Source organism: Hypanus sabinus, chromosome X1, assembly GCF_030144855.1.
Source record: "Hypanus sabinus isolate sHypSab1 chromosome X1, sHypSab1.hap1, whole genome shotgun sequence".
NCBI lineage: Eukaryota > Metazoa > Chordata > Chondrichthyes > Myliobatiformes > Dasyatidae > Hypanus > Hypanus sabinus.
The window spans coordinates 18,461,313-18,480,481 of record NC_082738.1 but is presented as its reverse complement, the minus strand read 5'-3'; the positions used below and the strand labels follow the sequence as shown (position 1 = coordinate 18,480,481).

The 19,169-nt window shown below is 42.2% G+C and overlaps 1 protein-coding gene across 10 annotated transcripts in view; it reads left to right on the top strand.

Moving 5' to 3' along the window:
• The window catches only part of pym1 (PYM homolog 1, exon junction complex associated factor), a 159,604-nt gene that overhangs the window by 56,698 nt on the left and 83,737 nt on the right, over positions 1-19,169 (top strand). For 4 of the 10 annotated variants that reach the window (XR_009508964.1, XR_009508970.1, XR_009508971.1 and 1 more), the window contains exons 3-8: positions 3,070-3,592; positions 4,075-4,739; positions 4,896-5,015; positions 5,157-5,332; positions 6,686-8,410; positions 13,299-13,756. The gene's annotated coding sequence lies outside the window, so the exon portion shown is untranslated. The remainder of the gene's footprint in view (positions 1-3,069; positions 3,593-4,074; positions 4,740-4,895; positions 5,016-5,156; positions 5,333-6,685; positions 8,411-13,298; positions 13,757-19,169) is intronic. The other 6 variants (XR_009508969.1, XR_009508966.1, XR_009508965.1 and 3 more) reach the window with 6 other exon arrangements.

Sequence of the window (19,169 nt, the reverse complement as noted above, 5' to 3'; positions counted from 1 at the left end):
AAATATATTCAACTTGGGGTTATCCTGCTGTTTCATGCCTAGATCACATTTTGGGAAATCCGATTACTTAGCTGTCCTCCTACCTGTATACAGGCAGAGGCTAAAGAACAAGGCTTCAGAGATTAGGACAACAAAGAGGTGGTTGAGGCACAGCTATGAGATTGCTTTTAGTTGGTAGATGGAGCTATGTTCAAGAAATTATCAGAGGATTTGAAAGAGTACACCCCAGTTATCACAAACTTTATAGAAACAGTCGTAGGTGAGTGTGTTCCCACAAAATCATTCAGAATCTTTCCTATCCAGATCCCGTGGATGAACCATGAGATCTAGAATCTGCTGAGGGTTAGATCAGTGTCATTCAGGTCTGGTGACCAACTCAAATACAAGAGGTCTGGGTACAATCTCCAGAAACCCATCTCACATGCGAATTGGCAATTAATAAACCCATTGCCCAGGTTATGCCTCGTTCTCATTGCTCTCATCAGGGAGGAGGTCCAGAAGCCTGAAGGCACACACTCAGCAATTCAGGAACAGCTTCTTCCCCTCTGCCATCTGATTTCTGAATGCATATTGAACCCATGAACACTACCTCACTACTTTTTAATTTAGAATTAGGCCATCTGGCCCATTGGGTCTGCTCTGCCATTCAATCATGGCTGAATGTACTGCTACCACAAGGACAACAAATTTCATGACATATGCCAGAGATATTAAATCTGATTCTGATTCTGTACTAAACTTGAATGATGCCTAACACCTGTGGCAGGGTTTGAATGCTATCTCCTCCTACAAAGTGAAACCAAGTGACATTGGTGAAAACAAGGCTTTGATCTCAGATGAGTTCAATGCCTTTTATGCTTGCTTTGACTATCAAAACCTGGAGGCACCTCCACGAACTCCCACAGTGCCTGATGACTCTGTGATTTCAGCCTCTGAGGCCAATGTGAGAGCATCCTTCAGGAGGGTGAACCCATGGAAAGCATCCGGGCTAGACAGGGTACCTGACCAAATATTGAAGATCCATGCTGATCAAATGACTGAAGTGTTCACCAATATCTTCAACCTCTCACTTCAGCAGTCTGAAGTGCTTCAAGTAAGTTTCAATTATACCGGTGCCAAAGAAGAACTTGGTAACCTGCCTCTGTGAGTCTTGTCCAGTAGCACTTATATCCACTGCAATAAAGTGTTTTGAGAGCATGGTAATTAACCATATCAACTCCTGCATAAGAAGCAACTTGGATCCACACTAATTTGCCTACCATCACAACAGGTCAACAGCAGATTCATTGGCTCTTCACTCAATCCTGGAACATTTGGACAGTGAAGATGCTCTTCATTGACTACAGCTCTGCAGTCAATACAATCATTACCTCAAAACGAATCAATAAGCTCCAAGACATTGACCTCAGTACCTCCTTGTGCAATTGGATTCTTGATTTCCTCACTTGCAGACCCCAGTCAGTGCAGATTGGGAACAACGTCTCCTCTACAAGCATTATTACCCCAAGGCTGTGTGCTTAACCCTCTGCTCCACTTGCTTTATACTTATGAATGTGAGGCTAAGCACAGCTCCATGCCATATTTAAGTTGGCTGAATCAAGGTTGGTGACAATTCAGCATATAGGAAGGAGACTGAAAATCTGGCTGAATGGTGCCACAACAACAACCTCTCACTCGATGTCAGTGAGACCAAAGAGAAGATTATTGACTTCGGGAGGAGAAAACCAGAGGTCCATAAACCAGTCCTCATCAGGGACTCAACAGTGGAGAGGGTCAGCAACTTTAAATTCCTCGGTGTTATCATTATAGAGGACCTGTCCTGGGTCCAGCATGTAAGTGACATTACAAAGAAACAGCAGCAGTATCTCTACTCCCTTATGAGTTTGTGAAGTTTCGGTATGTGATCCAATAATTTGACAAATTTCTATAGATGTGTGGTGGAGAGTATATTGATTGGTTACATCACGACCTGGTATGGAAACACCAATGCCCTTGAATGGAAAATCCTGCAAAGTGTAGTGAATTCTGCCCAGTCCATCATGATGTCATGTGTAAAACCCCTCCCCACCATTGTATGCATCTACACAGAGCACTGTTGCAGGAAAGCAGCATCCATCATCAAGGACCCCCAACAACCAGGCCATCCTCTCTTCTCATTGCTGCCATCTGGAAGGAGGTACAGGAGTTTCAGGACTGCATCACAAGGTTCAGGAACAGTTATTTACCCCTCAACCATCAGGCTCTTGAACCAGAGGGAATAACTTCATTCAACTTCACACATCCCAACACTGAAGTGGACTCACTTTCAGGGACTCTTCATTTCATGTTCTTGATATTTATTGCTTACTTATTTTATTATTATTATTTCCTATTTTCTCTTTCTTTTTGGATTTGCAGTTTGTTGGTTTTTTTTGGAACATTGCCTGTTGTCCATCCTGTTGGGTGTGATATTTCATTGATTCCATTGTGTTACTTGTATTTATTAAGATTGCCCACAAGAAATTGAATCATATATGTTGACATATATGTACTTTGATAATTTGAACATTGATATGTTGAAAATGGAGCAAGCTACAGTAGATTTTTGCAGGGGATTTATGGGTTGTGGTAGGTGAAGCTGAGTCCATGGCCAGATCAGCCATGATTTTATTGAATGGTGGAGCAGATTTTATGTTCAATGATTGAACCTCAGCTGGAGGTTTGTGTCGAGTTCTGGGCACCTAAAACAGATGTCAAAGTCTTGAATTGCACCAGGACTATGTTTATTTAGAAACAGTTGTGAATCTAGCTTTGTTCTTGGAATTGAGAAGATTAAGGATAGATTTAACTGAAATTTTAAAAATCATGTTAGGAGTAATTAAAAAGAAACAGCTTTCACTGGACAATAACCGGGGCATAGGTTTAAGGTAATTGGTAAAAGAAAACCTGGGGAAAATTGGAGAATTTAAAAAAATATACTCCAACCTGTTGTGATCCTACCTCATTACCTGAAATATTAGTGGAAGTAGAATCAATCAAAATTTTTATATGCAAGTTATATGTTTAAAATGTGCATTTGTCTTATTTTAGGATCATGGCGACAGGGAATGCAGCAACCTCAACAGTTTTTTGAAGAACATCAGGAACCTCTTTACCAAGCTCCAACAAGCATCGATGTTGCAGTTAAAGAAAAGTATTGCAATTTGTGTGTTAAACGTTGATAAATTTTGACAAATGAACAAGGATTCTATTGGCAAAAAGAGAATCTCCAAAGATGAACCCTATGGTTTGGATTCAGTGATTGAAACAGGACAACATCTTCACATTGATTGGTTATAATGTTGAATGTCTGTCAATCATCTGGGGGGAAATTAAATGGGTCTACTGATGAATGTCATTATTGGAACAGATATCTTCTGGAATATGTATACTGGATAGTTTTCTACCATAGAAAAGGAAACAGCTGAGTCTTTTCCAACACATTCAATCACTGAATGTCTGCGTCTACCAGCAAGAATCTGCTTTCATCAGAGATTCGCAGGAAGAGGGCCAATCAGCAGGCATCTGGAGTTATGTAGTCAACTTTAGATTAGTCTATTACAACAGAAAGCTGGTAAGTGCATGAAAGAACGATTTTGTGAGATCTTGTGCACAAATTGGCTGTCACCATTGTCAACCTAACAACAGTAACTATACTACAAAAGAGCTTAATTAACTGCAAAAGACATTGGTACAACCTCAGAGTCTGGTGCAGTATCACAACAGTGGGAGTTGTTAAAAATTTTTTCAAGCATTATCTTTCCTTCAGGTGGGGTATCATTTGTGGGTTTCTATCCTAGGGTTTAACAACATTCACTATTCAGTCAAATGAATCCTTTTATCATTCAACATATTATTTGTTCACAAATTCTGCTTTGTGCCTCTTAGCACTCTTCTGTCAGAGGTTTCTTCAGTAAATTTTCTGCTGCTTGTAATATCTTGAGTTTTGAATATATTGGAACTGAGTCCAGTTAAAAGGACCCTGCACGTAGCCTGATTGAAAGCAGCTTCCATGATATGTTGAAATGGTGAACTTACCTTTTTATCTTGCTGTAGGATGTGATATTACAGAAAGTGGGATGAAAACAGCTGAAATAAATTCTCCAAAGAACATCAGGAACCTGTTCAACGGAGCTCCATGAAGTCCTTGATGCCACAGTTGTTTGAAGAATTGACAACATATACCCATTCATGGCCATAAATACTGGCATGTGAACTGAGTTAATTGAGAAACCATGTCTCCAGAAAGGAATCTGAAGTTTTGGATGCAATATTTGATACAGGGTGATATTGGTTGAGATGTTGAATATTTATGAATCGTCTGGGGGGAAAAGAGAAAGGGGCCACTGATGGATGATAGAATGCTTTTGGGAATATGTATTTTGGATGCTTATATAACATGGATAACACCATATGGAAGGTTGCAGCACTGCTGAACTCTGAATCTTAACAGCCAACCACAGGATACAAATCTGATAATCAATTCCCATGCCAGTACTCTGGAGTAAAACAGGTTTCAGCATCAACGGAGGAAAGGACTATTTCTTTGGGGGAACAATCTGGTAAGTACTTTCAATGCAGGAGGTTCACACCCTGATGACAATCATTGTGAAGCAGCAAGGAAAGCGACCTTGTATCCATGGAACTGCATTGCAGCAAAACTCAGGAACATCTGACAGGGAGACAGTAGGTGAAGAAAATTTGGATGAGTAAAGGTTGAAGTAAGTGGTTCTCAGTGACCATTCCTTGCTCTATTTCCTGGCATTAAGGAGAATTACCTGCCTCAAATGTAAAAGTTTTGCACTGATTACCTTTCACAACTGTTCATTGTATTAGGAACAGAATTCTAATCTGCACAAGTCCCATTTGTCTTGCAGGATTCTAACTATGGAGAATGACCAGACAAGTAGTTAATACATGGAGTGCTGGAGACAGAGGAACACTCAAGACCTGAGCTGAGTGACATCTCAGCACTGTGTTGGGCGTACATAAATGAGGTGATCTAACAGAAGTGTATGAAATTGTAATCAATATGGAGAATGTCAATCTAGGGAAGTTAAACTAAACCAAGAGGAAGGGGGTAAGAAGGTCAAACAAATGGAAGTGTAAGTCTAGTAACAATGTTTCTTTTTATGCAGTGAGCTATTGACACCTGGATGGTATTCCCAAATGGAATAGTGGCAGTGAGAACCCCAAAAGCAAGAAACATGGGATAACGAAGGGACTGCAACATCTTTCTGGATCGATGGACCGGGACAGAGCAATTGTCTTTCCTCAGCTATTCCACAAACTCAGCTTGCTCGAACGATTCCAGGTTTGAGGGACTTGAGTTACCTGTAGAGACCAGAATAGCTGGGGTTATTCTTGGAGCAGAGGAGGCTGCAAGGAGATCTGATATTTAAAATTGTGAAGGGTAGGCAAAGTGAAACTGTTCTCATTGGCAGACGAGTCAAGAACCAGGGTACCTAAAGTGAAAAGGGTTGATAAAAGAACAAAATGTGACATGATGAAAATCTTTACACAGCAAATGCACTGCTGGGGTACTAGTGCAAGGGGTTTCAATCATAGCCTTTAAAAAGGAATTGGATATAAGTATATGAAAGGAAAGGGCTGTGGGCAGAGGAAGGGAAGTGAGATGAGTGAAAAAACCAAATGGCCTCATTACATGCTATAACCATTCTGTGATTCTCTAAGTGAGTGCCTCTTAAGTTAGCGGAACTTATTTGCTGCTAGGCCAGGGCTTTAGTTGTGCCCATCTCTATTTAGCCTGAAGAGCGTGTCCTGGAACTGATACAAGCCATTGAGCAATTAAATAGAGGTTCACAAATTAATTGATTTTAACTTTTACTTAACAATACAACTGTTTATGTCATGCTTGAGCTCCACAATTTTTAGGTTGGTGTGCCTAAAACAGCCTGAAACAGTCGGTCAGTTTCAGCTATCATAGTTGTGTGACACTCCTCCAGCCTCATTTCATACATGTCAATCCACCTGCACCAACCTACAACTCTTGGAGCCTCTCGGCAATCCAACATACAATCTGCTATGTATCTGTCCACCCATACTAGACGAAAAAAGCATGTTCATGCATTAGGCCATTCTGGAACAAAACATGCCTTCACATAAGCTGAATATATTTTGCTTGAGCTTCAATTAATTGCTTAGGTGGCTTACCAATCCTTTCCAGCTCATAAATACCTCGCAATTGATGTGGGAGAGTTTTGGTTTGTGAAGATAGAAAACAAATGATAGTGATTTAAGATTCCACCTGTGCTTAAATAAAAGCTAAACTGAATTTCAGAGGCACAAACAGATATCAAGAGCCAGTTATTTCAAATATTTTAGTTAAAAATAATATCGTTATGGAAATGAAACTGGAAAATTCGCAATATACAAAGGCATCCAGGTCCTTTAATTGAGAAAGAAGCATGTTTCTATCTAATGTGCTCTCCTGCTGTCACTGACCTTACTTGAGTAGTTCCTTAAGTTCCAGCTGAACTTTCTCTTGGCCTCACATGAAGTCCACACTTGAGCTCTATCCAGCAAAGTACAGTAAGCAATAAACTAGTGCATTTGGTTTAATTATAGGGCTCCTGCCTCTGAAACAACTAAACAGCTCATATAACCTGATGAAATGATGAACTTGTATTCGTTTGTTTTGCTGTAGGGTGATGGCTGTTGCTACTGGGGACAAAGCAGCTGAAGGATCTGAAGCACATCTCCAGAAAACACTGGGAACCTGTTCGCCAGAGCTCCATGAAACCTCAAAACTTCAATTGCTGGGAGAAATTTGTTTGTTCAACCATGATAAATGCTGATGTGTCAACGATGGATTAATCTCAGAATGGATGCATTGTTTGATTGGTTGGCATATTGAATATATGTCAGTCGTCTGGGGGGAAATAGAATGGGGCCGCTGATGGATATCATTTATTGGAATGGATACCTTTCCAGGATACATGTTGTTTCACACTACCATGAAGACCACAATGGTCATTGTTGCAATGCATTTGATGGCTGAATCCTTACAACTAACAACTGGAGTCAACGCATTCTCAGGATGGATTCAGTTCCTGTACTGCAGGGGGAAGAGGCATTGATAACGATCAAGAAAAAGAGTTAGTTTCTCTGCAGGAGGTTTTTCCTTATTTATTATTTTCCTTATTTATTTTTTCCTTGTTTATTTTCTTCAGGTGGGATGTTCCTTCCATCAGACAGAGCCACTTGATCTTCTGCAAGAACAGCAGCTGAAAGCTAAAATGAAGAGTGATCCGGTGATTCGAGCTAACATTCTGTCCAGTTGCAGAGGAGGTCTCTTCACTTCTAGCTGTACCTATTCCTGACCATACCTAAAATTTATTTATTCATTGATCCAGGCCCTTCCAGTCCTTCTGGTCCAACAAGCCATGCCATCCAGTAACACACCTATTTAACACTAGTTCAATTTACATTGACTAATTAACCTACTACCTGGTACATTTTTGGAATGTGGGAGGAAACCAGAGCACCCGGAGGCAACCCATGCGGTCACGGGGAGAATGTACAACCTTCTCACAGGCAGCGCTGGAATTGAACTCCGAATTCCGATGCCCCTAGCTGTAATAGCGTTGCGCTAATCTCTACACTACCGCGGCACCCTATATTAAGACAATGCAGAAAGACCACTTATAGGGCTGCTGCCTCAGGTATGGCCGAAAGCAGCTCATGTTACCTATCAAGATATTGAACTTGTCTCTTTCTCTTGTTGCAGGCCGATGGCTCTTGAGAATGAAGACAAGGCAACTGCAACACTTCTCCGGAGAACATGGGAAATCTGTTCACCAGTGCTTCTTCCAACTTCACTACTGCAATTGTGGGGAGAGATGGTGAGATTTACTTTTGATGAAATGTTATCAAGCTGAACATTAACTTTGTTTCCTATCTCCACAGATGCTACCTGGCCTGCTGTATATTTCCAGCATCTTCTGTTTCACTACCCAAGATTTATTCGTCTGTGAATGACAACTACGGGCTCATCAACAGAGAGAAATCGTGTTGTTTGGATGCAATGTTTGAAACAAGATTATGTGTGCATGTTAATTTGGTTAAAATGTCAGACTATCAGTCGTCTGGGGGGAATAATAGAAAGGGGCCATTGATGGATATCGTTATTGGGTTGGATACCCTTCTGGAAAACGTATTGTGGATAATTTTACACTGCGGAAAAGACCACAGCAGAGCAACATGTTTGACCTTGGAAACTTAACAGCCAACAGCAGGAGACAACTGCATTTGGTGCCATTGCTTGAAGGCCAGAGGGATTCGTGAACAGGCTTCAGTGTTAATGGAGAAAAGCGTATTTTTTTCTCATCTGAACATAAAGGCATCTTTTTGTTAAAATGAAAAAAAGATGGTAAGTGTGAAAAGTGATGGTGCAAGAAACCTGAAACATAATATTACTGATCTAAATTTGGAACAGCTTCATTCTAGGCCTCAACCCCAACCATGTGTGCTGTGGAGAATGGAGGAGTCCAACTTTAGTTATGGTCTAGTACACTCACACTTGCTCACTTTACATTTTGAGTTATGAACACAGTGTTGAAGGGCAGTCCTAATCTGATCATCAGAATCTCCTTCTTCATTACAGACTATTTGTTGGTTGGTTTATTATTACTGTCAAGTGTACCAAGATGCAGTGAAGAGATTTTGTTAGCATGCTATCCAAACATACTTAATATACATATCATTCCATACATAAATATGAGGATAGGTTGAGTGACCTTGGCCTTTTCTCCTTGGAGTGACAGAGGATGAGTGTGACCTGACAAGGTGTATAAGATGATGAGAGGCATTGATCGTGTGGATAACCAAAGGCTTTTTCCCAGGGCTGAATTGGCTAACATGAGGGGTTATAGTTTTAAGGTGCTTGGAAGTTGGTACAAGCGGGATGTCAGAGGAAAATTTTCCCACACAGAGAGTGGTGGGTGCGTGGAATGCACTGCCAGCAGCGATGGTAGAGGCGGATACAATAGAGTCTTTTAAGAGACTCTTAGACAGACACATGGAGCTTAGAAAAAGTACTATGAGTTATGGAAATTCTAGGCAGTTTCTAGAATAGATTACGTTGTCGGCACAACATTGTGGGCCAAAGGGCCTGTAATGTGCTGTAGAATTCTATGTTTCTATGTTATACTGAAGTAAAAAGAAAACAAAATGCAGAATAGTATTAACAGTTACAGAGAAAGTGCAGTGCAGCTAGAAAAATGAAGTGCAAGGGTGACAATCAGGTTGATTGGGAGATTAGGAATTCATCTTTTAGCACATAACCGTGGATGTTGCATCCCAGCTGTCTATGTGATATGAAAGGCATGGCAGTACAATATCTAGAGCAAGTTGTTGCCCATGCAGTAGGCTTCCTTTCTCCACATAGCTGATGACTCCAAAGGAATGGCAGAGACCAGTACAGTTTGTCACCAGTGGCATTGCAAGAGTTGCCAGACACCATTGAATTCAATGTAGGACTGCCTTCAGGACTTCGGGTCTGGAATTTTCCTTGGGATTTACTCCGCTAACTTCCCCATGTGTGGGTATAGCTGTCACAACCACGGATTCGGCAGTGCAGTAGATACGGCAATTGTGGTGGTGTATTTGCACATGTCAGCTAATTATTTAATCGTGATAGTATTTAACTCCATACTTGTCGTTGCAGTGCTTGTCGAGACTTGGACAGAAAACAGCAACACTTTGCTGCCTGTTTGCCTTCAGCCTTCCCTGAGAAATTGGACTGTAGAGTCAACTGACTGAAGACTAGTGGTATTCGTTGAATGTTTAGATGTTCTTTTCAGCCGCAGTGTAGGCTTCGTTTTCCATTCGAGAGTTTTAGTTAACAGCCCTGCTTGGCCTAGCATTTATTGTTTTATTTTCCCTTTAACACTGTTTGCATTAAAGCCTGTGAAGCATCGGCCTGCTTCAGTGTTTCTCACTCTGCACTTGGGCCATATACGAACCATGTAACGGCAAGTCTCGACCACTAGCAGAGAGAGAGTAGCTGACCTTGGCCGTGAGATTCATTGGTCTGGTAGGAGACAAGCTACAGGCAATGGAATCTGTTCTCAATGAAGTTACAGAAGCAATGAGACAGATAACCTCATGCCGACAAGCCCAGTCTCTCTTGTAGGAACAGATATAGTCCCTAGCCGCAACTGTTCAACAATCGGACTCAGGTGTCTGCGATTTCCACACTCACAGCCGCTGTCCACAAACTTACTGTGAACAGCCAGCATCAGCTGATAGCCATTAATGTTCTCACCAGCTCAGTTCAACAGCTTCAGGCCACCTCAGTCCCACTCCCTGCATCTCACAGGTCCTCCCTTACTGCTGCCACAATAATCTCTGCTACTAATGCTCCTGCTCCCGCACCCGGACCAGAGCCAGCTCCCACGAACTTTCAGGAACCGAATATTCCACCACAAGGCAGGTATTCTGGTGATCCCGATGGTTGCAGGAATTTCATTACTCAATGCGAGCTGACATTCTAAGCCCAGCCTGGTCATTTTGGTAATGATGCGTGAAAATTGGCGTACATGGTCAATCTTCTTAACGGACTCCACTCAGCCTGTTCAATCCTTTACGGGAGCAAGGATAGCCCGCAGCCCAGTCGTTCCAACATTTCGTGTCAGAGTTAAGGAGGGTTTTTGATCTTCCAGTATGGGGTCAGGAGGCTGCCCACCGACTCTTGGACCTGCACCAAGGCAGAGGAACGGTGAGAGCCTATTGCTGTCACCCGTTTTGTATATGGCCCAAGTGCGGAATGAGAGACACTGAAGCAGGTTGATAGTTCACAGGCTTTAATGCAAACAGTGTTAAAGGGTAAATAAAACAATAAATGCTAGGCCAAACAGGGCTGTTAACTAAAACTCTTGAATGGAAAAAGAAGCCTACACTGCGGCCGAAAAGAACATCTAAACATTCAACGAATACCACTAGTCTTCAGTCAGTTGACTCTACAGTCCAATTTCTCAGGGAAGGCCGAAGGCAAACAGGCAGCAAAGTGTTGCTGTTCTCCGTCCAAGCCTCGACAAGCACTGCAACGACAAGTATGGAGTTAAATACTATCACCATTAAATAATAATTAGCTGACACGTGCAGATTCACAACCGCAATTTCTATATCTATGGCACTGTCGATCCGTGGTTGTGACAATAGCCGCAAGGCAGCAAAGGTTTGAGATCAGAGCTTTCCTTCTTTTAGATGAGTTGCCAACCACAGCTGACAAGCCCTATCTGCCCAAAACAACTGGCTTTAAGATGCTGGTAAACCTGCCTTTGCCCCTTCTTCTTTCAGTAGAGATGGTTCTCCCGAGCTTAGTAGCTAAACCACGTGTAGGTCAGGAGCTGGACTTGGTTGTCAGAGGCCATTTGTGGTGCACACCATTGGGAGCATTTAATAGGTTGTGGGAGCTAATCCCCACTATCATCCCCAGATATGACAACCTTAAGGAGCCATTAAAGAAGTGATTGAACAACAACAGCCACTCATCATCTTTAATGGGGAGCCAGGAAAAGATGGGTGATTCACAGGGGTATTCATGTGCATTTCCTCAGTTAGGCAGCATTACCTGGCACTAGAGCACAGATGCTGGAAATTGGAACTAAAAACTGAGACTGATAGAAAACTCAGTAGGTTAGGCAGAGTTAATATTTCAGGTCAATGATTCATAATCAGAGCTGAAGAAAGTTCAAAGTACTTTTATTATCAAAGTATGTATTCTGTATACAACTTTTGAGATTCGTCTCCTTACAGGCAAGCACAAAACAAAGAAACCCAGTAGAACTCATGAAAAAAGAAGACTATCAAACACCCAATGTACAGAAAAAAAATTCATGCAAACAATAAAAGTAAGCAAATTACATTCAGAACTGAAGTTCATGAAAGTGAGTCCACAGCTATGAAGCCAGTCCAGGAGCCCATTGGTTGCAGGTCACAGCCTCAGATCAGTGCAGAGACAGGTAAACCTGGCAGAGCAGTGAGCTGAGCATCAGCCTGTCAGTTGTCTCCAGCCCTGCCACCCTGGCCTTTTCAATCAGACTGGCGCTTAAAGCGGCCAAACAGCAGGTCATTCCTCACTCTTGGACCTGGGCCCTGCAGCTTTGATACGCTCTTGGGCCTGAGACTCGCCGTTTCAATTTGGCCCATACCCAATCTTTCCAATTTGGCCTGGCGCTTAAATCAATCAAGCATTGGATCTGTTCTTTGTTCTCGGGCCCGAGGTCCACCACTTCGAGTCTGCCTAGCCTCGGTTCTGCCACTTTGAATTGTCTCCAAGTCTACTCTAGCGACCAAGTATTGGCTTGTCCCCCACTCTTGGGCCCGGGCCCCACTGCCTCGATTCGGCCTGTACATGCCATGCTGCAATCGCCCTACATCTTCAAGACTTTATTTTGCGGTGCAAAAATGCCTGGTCATACAGGCAGTTTGAAAACTCAACTCCAAAAGGGAAGTTGCAAATTGTTGATTGCAGTGATCATTTTCAATAAAAAGTGTGAGTAATAAAGTAGTTAATAGTTGTGTTTGCTGCCAGCAAGTCATCGCTGGGCTTCACCAGCACCACCTTAAACCAGAACTGTTAGGGATAGAACAGATTTTAGGAAAGTACAGAAGTAAGGGAAACATGGAAGGAATAAATAAAAATGAAGGCACGTGATGAGTAGAAGGCAGAAAAGATTAAATGACAATAGGCACAGTGGCACAAGGAAAAAAAAAGCTTTAATGACAATGTCCTTATTTTCAAGTGCCATTACAATGTACACTGGACAATCTTTAGGTTGTTAAATGTGCTACAATCATTGATGGTTGTACCACTCAGGATAGCTATTTGGTATCAATGTTTCTGAGTCAAACATCTTGTGTTCAAGCCCAAATCCATTTAAATATGTATCAAAAAACAAAAATCATCACAGATGCTAAAAATATGAAGAGAAAGCAGAAAATGCTAGAAATGCTAATCACGTTAAGCAGCATCAATGGAAAAGGAAACAGTAAATGTTTCTAGCCAAAGGTCCTCTCTTGGAATCATCTATTGAATGATCAATGATTTGAAACATTAACTTTGTTTCTCTCTGAATAGATGCTGCCTGACTTGTCGAGTGTTCTTAGTATTTTTGTTTTTGATTTGAAGTTTCTTGTACCTGCAATTTTGTTTTACTTTTCCATTTGTAGAATCATGCTGTGAACATTTTTGCTAATCAGTTAACCCAACTTAGAAAAGGAAATGGTGAAAATCTTTTTTTCCCTTATTGTAGGTTGACGCCCACCAAACAGCTGGAAGGACCCCAGTAGTTCTTCAAAGAACATCAGGATCCTGTTCCTGAGACCTCTTGGAAACCTTCTGTTTGCATTCTACTAGAAAAATAGTGAAATTTACTTCTTCAGTGTGGTTAAAATGATGAATGTTTGTGAATCATCTGGGGGGTAAAAGAAAGGGGCCACTGCTGGATCTATTTTTGTGATGGATACCTTTCTGGGATACAAATATTGGAAAAATTTCTTCTGGCAACGGGAGTGAAGCAATTAGTTCTTGAAAATTTAACGACCAGCATCAGGAAGCAGCTTGCATCACATGCTCTCAGGATGGATTTAGTGCCAGAATTCTCTCAGAAGAATTGCAGTCAACAAGCTTCAGTGCCAGTGGAGAAAAGAAATCAGATTCTCTTGATCTGTAAAATGATCATTTTGTGGGACCGTTTAAGAAAGATCATTGGTAAGTGAAGGAACAATGTGGGAAAAGATTCAAATGAGATGTATTGATTTGTAAATGGAAACAGCGTTGAGCGCAGCACAGAACGGGAACAGAGCAGCACAGATCCATTGCTGAGAATCAACTGCTTCATTCTCAGCCAATGTAATGATTTTTTCCTTTTTTTAGCGTGTCGCACCAGACAGTCAGCCATTCTTGTCTGGCGCGTGGTGTCAGGATTGGTTGCCTTTCGGATTAACCACGTCACAGTATGAACATTCCTGACTCGACCCTTATATTTTTTACGAGGCCGAGTGGCTATATCGACGCTCAACCCCGCACGGATGGAAAGCGTGCTCGAGGGTGACCCAACTTGGATTCGAACTCGGGAGCCTTCGCTCCGGAGTCCGGCGCTGATCCCATTGCGTCACCAGCTGGCTTTTATCCTGTGAAAGCAATAACAGAATGGACTCAGCTGCAAGCCAATTTTACATTGACTTAAGTAACTGCTTAACACTCACTTATTTTGAAAATACACACAAGAGCTGTGGAGAAAATATCAACCAACCACTGCATGAGAGAACAGTTTCCAAAAACCTTAGAATAAAGAAATAAAAAACACTTTACTCTTTCTCAGTGATAATGGCTCTTTATCTTCCACATAGAAGAGAGAAAACATTTCATCATTCGCTTTGAAAGAGTAAAAGCATTTTGACTTCTCCCAGAGAGAGAAAATGAAAGAGAAGTATCTCCCCAAGTTTCCAGAGAGGAAGACCCAGATTTATCATTTTCACAGACAGAGGTAGACAGAGAGAGTAATCAGTTCACTACTAGCACTTCTTATATGATAAAACCTGGGTGTGGCAGGGAGTTCAGTAGTCTTAACGCCTGGGGGAGAAACAGTTTCCCATCCTGACAGATCTTGTCCTAATGCTACAGTACCTCCTGCCTGATAGTAGGGGATCAAAGAGATTGTGGGACAGATGGGAGGGATCATTGACAATGCTGAGTGTGGTAAACTACGTATACCTGTCCCTCTGCTGACTGCTCCTGTGGCTCCTCCCACAGACCCCTGTATAAAGGCAATTGGGGCACTGCTCCTCCCTCAGTCTCCAAGATGTCGTGGTCTCTTTTGCTGCTAATAAAAGCCCATTGTTCGCCTCCCGTCTCCGAGAGTTATTGATGGTGCATCACCGAGGGCCCTACGTATGCAGCACTTCTGATAAATATCTTGGATGGGTGGAAGAGAGACCCTGATGATTCTCTTCAAATCATTTGTAGGGACTTGTGACCAGACACCTTGCAATTCCCATACCACATTTTCAATGGCGCTCCTGTAAAAAAAATAGTTAAAATGGGGGGTGGCTCAGAGCGCATGGAGTCTCACTTGCCTCAATTTCCTCACAAAGTGGAGACATTGTTGTGCTTTCTTGACCAAAAAGGTGCTGTTGAGGGACCAGGTGAGATCATCTGTTATGTGCAGCCCCTGAAACTTGGTGCTCCTGACACTCTCCACAGAGGAGCAATGTATGTGCAATGAGGATTGGTCACCCTGCACCTTCCTAAAGTCCACAAGCATCTCTTTGATCTTGTCCCTGTTGAGACTCAAGGTATTGTGCTCACACCATTCCAGCAAGCGCTCTATCTCCTCTCTGTACCGTCTCATTGTTATCGTTGATGAGGCCAACCACTGTTGTGCCATCACCAAACTTCATGATTCTGTTTGAATTAGATCTAGCAGTACAGTCATGTGCCAGCAGCATGAACAGCAGTGGGCTGAGCACACAACCCTGGGGTGTGTCAGTGCTCAGTATAATGGAGCTAGAGATGTTTCTGCCTACATGAAATGACTGTGGCCTTTCTTTCAAGAAGGCCCAATGAGGACAGATTACTTGCCAGCTTCTGAGGGACGATCGTTTTAAGTGTTGAGCTGAAGTTAGTAAAGTGCATCCAGGCATAATAGGCACCATTTTCCAGATGAGACAGGATGGAGTGGAGTGTAGAGACTATGGCATCATCAGTGGACCAAAATGAACTGGAAAGGGTCCAATGTAGTAGTAAGGTGGGATTTAATGTGATCCATAACCAGCCATTCATAGATCTTCATTTTTGATGAGATCAGTGCCACTGAATGGTAGTCATTCAGTTAATTGCTGTTGCTTTTTTGAGCACCAGGATGATGGTGGCCACCTTAAAGCCTGAGGGAACAGTGGACTTTTCCAGAGAGATGGTGAAGATGTCTGTTAGAACCTCAGTTTAGTTTAGTTCAATAGTTTACACATATTGAATAGATTATTAAAAAATGTACAAAAACAGAAATACTGTATACCAGAAAAAGTGAGGTAGTGTCCAATGATTCAATGTCTATTTAGGAATCGGATGGCAGTGGGGAAGAAGCTGTTCCTGAATCACTGAGTGTGTGCCTTCAGGCTTCTGTACCTCCTCCCCTGATGGTAACAGTGAGAAAAGGGCATGCCCTGGGTGCTGGAGGTCCTTAATAACAGACGCTGCCTTTCTGAGACACCGCTCCCTGAAGATGTCTTGGGTACTTTGTAGGCTAGTGCCCAAGATGGAGCATAATATAAGCCCTTTAACTTATGATGCTGTGCCAACATTTTAATCTACTCTAAGATCAATCTAATGCTTCCCTCTCACATAGCCTTCCATTTTTCTTTCATCCATGTGTCTATATAGTGTCTCTTAAATGTCCCGAATGTACAGTATTTGCTTCTACCACCACCTCAGCAATATGTTTCATGCACCCACCTTTCTGTGTAAAAAACCTACATCTGATATCCTCCATCCTCCAATCACCTTAAAATTATGCCCCCTTGTTTAGTAATTTCATCCTGGGGGAGAAAAGTCGCTGGCTGTCCATTCTTATCTATGCCTCTTAACATATTGTACACCTCCATCAAGCCACCTCTCATCTGCCTTCACTCCAAAGAGAAAATCCATAGCTCACTCAACCTATCCTCCAAAGACATGTCATCTCATCCAGGCAGCCTTGGGAAATCTCCACTGCACCCCTTCTAAAACTTTCACATCCTTCCTGTGATGAGGTGACCAGAATTTTACAGAGCTGCAGCATTACCTCATGGCTCTTGAACACAATCTCGACCTTTGAAGGCCAACACACCATAAGCCTTCTTAACCTCCACACCCCCCCCTCAACTTGCACAGAAGTTTGAAGGATCTATGGACTTGAACACCATGATCCCCCTGTTCCTCCACACTGTTAAGAATCTCCTCCCAAAAACCCTGTGCTCTGACTTCAAGTTCAACTTTCCAAAGTGTATCACTTCACACTTTGCTGGATGGGACCGATTCTTTTTATGCTGTATATCAATGATTTAGATAATGGAATAGCTGGCTTTATGGCCATGTTGCAGATGATATGAAGATTTGTGGAGGGGCAGGTAGTGTTGAGGAAACAAGTAGGCTGCAGAAGGACTTAGATTAGGAGGATGGGCAAGAGAGTGTCAAATGAAATATAATATTGGAAAATGCATGGTCATGCATGCTGGTAGTAGAAATAGATGTGCAGACTATTTTCTAAACGGAAAGAAAATCCAAAAATCTGAGATGCGAAGGGAGTACATATGCAGAACACCCTAAAGGTTAATTTGCAGGTGGAGTTGGTGGTGAGGAAGACAAATATAATGTTAGCATTCATTTCAAGAGGTCTAGAATACAAGAGCAGGGATGCAATGCTGAGGCTTTATAAGACACTGGTGAGGCCTCACCTTGAGTATTGTGAACACCTCATCTAAGATGCATTTTGGGAGTCTTATCAAGGTAGGTCATGAGCCATGAATGATAGGATCCTAAAGTGTAATGAAGAACAGGGGACCTTTATGTACAAAAAGTGGCAGCTCAGGTGGGGAAGAAAGCATATGGGCTGCAGGCCTTCATTAGCCAGGGCATCATAGGAGTATGGAATTCATAGTACAACTTTACAAAACTTTGATTAGCTGGAGGATTCTGTGTACACATGGTTACCCACTTACAGGAAGAACAAATTTACATTAGATGGGGTGCAGAGGAGACTAACGTGGATGTCATTAAACTGCAAAGAAAGCAAAAAAAGATTTATAAGGATGCTGTCTGGACTGGAGGGCTTGCATTTTAAGGTGAGGCTTTGATATTTTTCCTTGGACGTAGGAAGCCAAGGGATGACCTTATAGAGGTTTATAAAATCATGAATGGCATAGATAAGATGAATGGTCACAGTCTTTATCCCGAGGTAGGGGTTTCTAAAACAGAGGGCATAAGTTTAAAGTGAGAGGGGAAAGATTTAAAGGGTACCTGAGTGTCACCTTTTTCACAGAGTATGCTGAGTATATCGAACAAGCTGCCAGAGGAAGTGGTAGAATTATAATATTTAAAAGTCCCTTGGACAGGTACATTGATAGGAAAGGTTTATAGGGGTAGTGGCCAAACACAGGCAAGTGGGACTAGATCATATAGGCAACATGGTTAGCACAGGCAAGTTGGGCTGAAAGGTCTGTTTGCAATATAACTCTTTGACTCTGTGGAGATGTTGCTTCGGATGGAGCATTTTATTTATGTAGAGAGATTTAATAGGCTGGGTTTGTCATCCTTGGAGCAGAGGAGACGGAGGAAAATCCTGATAGAGGAAGACAAAATTGTAAGGAATATAGGTAGAGTTGATATTAGATAGAAGGTTTTGAAGCAGAGATTCTCACAGCATTTAAAAGTATGTGTACAAACATTTGAGTTGCTAAGGCATAGAATGCCACAGAACAAGTGCATGAAAATAGGATTTGTATTGATAGGTATTTGATGGTATTCCCATACAGAGAAAGAGAGTGGTGGGTAGGGAGATAGAGCAACAAAAGAGAGAGAGAAAAGAAAATATTTTTGGCATTGTCCCAGCAAGAGAGAACAGGGTAGTGAAAGATGCATATAAAGATGTAGCCAGAGAAAGGGAGAGACTATTTCATGTATTCCTGGGGGTAGAGAGAGGGAGTGACTATTCACAATACTCCTGGAAATGTGGGGGTGAGGGTGAGAGAGGGGAAGAGAGAGATAAAGCATTTTAACATGTTTCCAGAGAGAGAGAGAGAGAGAGAGAGAGAGAGAGAGAGAGAGAGAGAGAGAGAGAGAGAGAGATCTCATTTCACTATTCCTGGATTGAGAGAGCACCATTTTATGTACTACTGAGGAGAGCGAGGGAGGGAGCAACCATTCATGTATTCCTGGTGTGTGTGTGTGTGTGTGGGGGGGGGGGGTGGTTAAGAGAGAGAATTTCCAAGGTCTCAGAAAGAGAGAGAAAATGAAAACATTTTAACATGTTTCCTGAGAGAGAGAGAGAGAGAGAGAGATAGAAAGGGGAGGGCAATGGGATGGGAGAGAGACAGATTCACAGAAAAAGGAAGAGTGTAAAGATTTTCACATGTTCCATGAGAGAGAG